Raw genomic sequence first — 3,888 nt, forward strand, 5'->3', positions numbered from 1 at the left:
AGTATCTTAAGGAAATTTATAATGAAGCTGGAGATGAACTAGATCAAATCTTCACTGATGGGTCATCTAATCCTATTAATGGCCGGGCGGGTGCAGCATACACGGTAATTAAGAAGGATGATGTATTTTTTCCACCAAAAAATGAGGAAAAAGCGCGCATTGAGAACTATACCTCTTCAACACAAGCAGAGTTAACTGCCATTGCTATGGCGTTAAGGTATATTATTGAACAGAATACTACTGGTGCAGTGATTTGCACCGATTCGAGAGCAGCACTGCAAAGCCTAAATAAAGATCGGGACGAGAATCTTTCAATAGTCGCTGAAATTAAGAGAGTTGTGAAGGTACTAACCAACCAGGGAAGAGTTGTCAAGTTCCTGTGGATTCCCTCCCATGTTGGAATCTATGGAAATGAACGCGTAGATGTGTTGGCAGCTGAAGGCGCTGAGGGAGACCATATTGAATACTTCATACCCAAGTCTCTTCTAGAAATTAGAAGTATTATTAGGGAACATCATCGTCATCTCAATCTTTATGAACCAAAAAAAAAAGAGAATGTGGTGGTTGCGGGAGAGAATTAATAATAGAGAAAAAACATCTTGGATACAAATGTCCACACGTACAGCAGCTTTTTGTTAACAACATATAATAAGGATGATTTATAATGTATCTTATCTACCATTTGACAGAGGCTGTTTACCTTGGAGACTGGTTGGAAATATATGAATTGAATTTCAAATCTTATTGTTCCTTCTATTACATTTTTATATATGACTAATAAATACTTCTATAATTATTGACACAATATTATTATTATCCCTTTCACCAGATGGAATTATTATGTTCATTAAGAGTTAAGGATTACAGGTTACCAAATTATACATTCACTCTTCCAATTAGAATGAATAATAATGTTTTTTTTAATGGTTTATAATCATTTCAAAATAAAATAAATGATCCATATTCTTTTTTGACTCACAGTTTTGTTATAAGACAGAGCAGCTGCACACTTGCTTTACAGTTGCTCAGTTGCTCTCTCTCCACGTGACCAGGTTAGCGTTCTCTCTCTCTTTCTCTCTTCACACAATTAGGTCAATGTTTTTAATAATATTCCTTTACATAACGGATTTTTATTTAGTTAAGATCTAGCCAAGGAAACCTGGTCCCAAATTCAAGAGTACTTAGAAGTAACATTTTCGTTCCCCAGGATAGTGCGCTGAGAGCATGGATGGAGATCATGAGACGTTCCTCTTCACCAGTGAGAGCGTAGGCGAAGGCCACCCCGACAAAATTTGCGATCAGATCAGCGACGCAGTGCTTGATGCCCATCTTAGCCAGGACCCTGACGCCAAAGTTGCTTGTGAAACGTGTACCAAAACTGGTATGATCCTGATCTGTGGGGAGATTATGTCCAAGGCCCAAGTTAATTATCAACAAATTGTGCGTGATATTGTTAAGAAAATTGGTTTTGATGATTCACGAAAGGGCTTTGACTACAAGACCTGTAATATTCTTCTGGCCGTGGAGCAAAAGTGTGCGGAGATTGCTAATGGTGTACACATCGGGCGCAGTGATGACAACATTGGTTCAGGGGACCAGGGACTGATGTTTGGTTATGCCACTGATGAGACCGATGAGTGCATGCCCTTAACTATTATGCTGGCACCCCGTCTCAATCAGAAGATTGCAGAGCTGCGAAGAGATGGGACGTTCTGGTGGGCGCGACCTGACTGTAAGACTCAAGTCACATGCCAGTATGCCTTCGATCAAGGAGCTGTTATTCCCAAAAGAGTGAACACTGTTGTCGCTTCTGTACAGCACTCGGAACAAATTACTGTCGAAGCTTTGCGTGACGAGGTTAAAGAGAAGGTCATCAAGGTCATTATTCCTGAAAAATATATAGACACTCAAACGAAATACCACATCAACCCTTGCGGAGAATTCATCATGGGTGGACCTCAAGGTAACGCTGGGCTAACTGGTAGGAAAATCATCGTTGACACTTACGATGGGTGGGGCGCTCACGGCGGGGGAGCGTTCTCTGGCAAAGATTACACAAAGATTGACCGCTCAGCGGCCTATGCCGCCCGATGGGTTGCCAAGTAACTAGTGAAAAACAAATTATGTAGACGCTGTTTGGTTCAGGTATCTTACGCCATTAGTGTTGTGCACCCCATAAGCATCAGCATCTTCCACTATGGCACCTCACAGTACACATCAAAACAGCTTCTGAAGATTGTTAACCACAACTTTGATCTACGACTAGGACATTGTCAAGGAGCTGGGCTTAAAGAGACCAATTTACAGTGATACCTCGTGTTATGGACATTTTGGACGGCAACAGTTCTCTTGGGAGCAGCCCAAGAAGTTGACCATCCCTGAATTTTAGAGTCAAATAATTCTTAAGGATGACTATCATTTTTACGTTTTTCATCAAGTCCCTGTTAATATGGGAGAACACTGTGTCTATGCTTGATTCACAACTCTCCTAAACACGAGAGTGAAGTTATTCAACTTTAGAACACTTTCCCACCAGGAGACTTGAACCCTAGCCAGCACAGAAGCCTGGTGGGAACCTTTAATTTTATATTCAATTGATAATTTTATATACTTTTTTGACGTTTTATATACCAGAGTATATAAAATCTCCGGGCCTTTTATATATCAGAGTAAATAAAATTAAAATGACCCTATAAATAGATAGAATTTGTTTTTTTATCTTATAAGGTGACCAGCGTCTGGGTCAAGATAAATACGTTTTCTTCCATTAAACTGAATCCAATTTTTATCTTTTCGGTGGGGGGTTCTATGTGATCCTCCTCCTCCTCCTCCTCCTCCTTCTACTGTTTGTGATTCTCCTCCTCCTCCTCCTTCTCCTCCAACTGTTTGTGGTTCTCCTCCTTCTCCTCCAACTGTTTGTGATTCTTCTCCTCCTCCTCCTCCTCCTTCTACTGTTTGTCCTCCTCCTTCTCCTCCAACTGTTTGTGATTCTTCTCCTCCTCCTCCTACTCCTCCTCCTCCTCCTCCTCCTCCTCCTTTTACTGTTTGTCCTCCTCCTCCAACTGTTTGTGATTTTCCTCTTTCTCCTCCTTCTACTGTTTGTGGGTCTCCTCCTCCTCCTCCTCCTTCTACTGTTTGTGATTCTCCTCCTCCTCCTCCTCCAACTGTTTGTGATTCTCCTCCTCCTCCTTCTCCTCCAACTGTTTGTGGTTCTCCTCCTCCTCCTCCTTCTCCTCCAACTGTTTGTGGTTCTCCTCCTCCTCCTCCTCCTCCAACTGTTTGTGGTTCTCCTCCTCCTCCTCCTCCTTCTCCTCCAACTGTTTGTGGTTCTCCTCCTCCTCCTTCTCCTCCAACTGTTTGTGGTTCCCCTCCTCCTCCTCCAACTGTTTGTGGTTCTCCTCCTCCTTCTCCTCCAACTGTTTGTGGTTCTCCTCCTCCTCCTCCTCCTTCTCCTCCAACTGTTTGTGGTTCTCCTCCTCCTCCTCCTCCAACTGTTTGTGGTTCTCCTCCTCTTCCTCCTCCTCCTTCTACTATTTGTGGTTCTCCTCCTCCTCCTCCTTCTACTGTTTGTGAAGTTTTTACCTTTCCTACTCCTTCTCCTGCATTTTGTAATTCTCCTCCTCCATGTGATTCTTTTGTTTGTTCTTCTTTCTCGACTTCCACATAAATGTTAAATTTAATGCTAGCAAATGTGTCTGAGGACTTAATATTCTTAGCTAACATTTTACATTCCACCTCATTATGACCGTCTTCGAGTTCAAGTGTCATAACCACAAATGGGGGTAGTGAATTTTCTTTCATTGGGAAACTGTCCGAATAAAATCCACAATTAAATATATCTTGACTTGCAGCATGGGTACATGATATCAACAATTTGTTCATGTAAAA

The 3,888-nt window shown here is 41.9% G+C and overlaps 1 pseudogene; it reads left to right on the top strand.

The window, feature by feature from the left end:
* Positions 1-1,224: 1,224 nt before the first annotated feature.
* Positions 1,225-2,377, top strand: LOC138350225 (S-adenosylmethionine synthase-like; annotated as a pseudogene).
* The last annotated feature ends 1,511 nt before the right edge of the window (positions 2,378-3,888 follow it).

This window comes from Procambarus clarkii, chromosome 44 (assembly GCF_040958095.1).
Source record: "Procambarus clarkii isolate CNS0578487 chromosome 44, FALCON_Pclarkii_2.0, whole genome shotgun sequence".
Taxonomy (NCBI): Eukaryota; Metazoa; Arthropoda; class Malacostraca; order Decapoda; family Cambaridae; genus Procambarus; species Procambarus clarkii.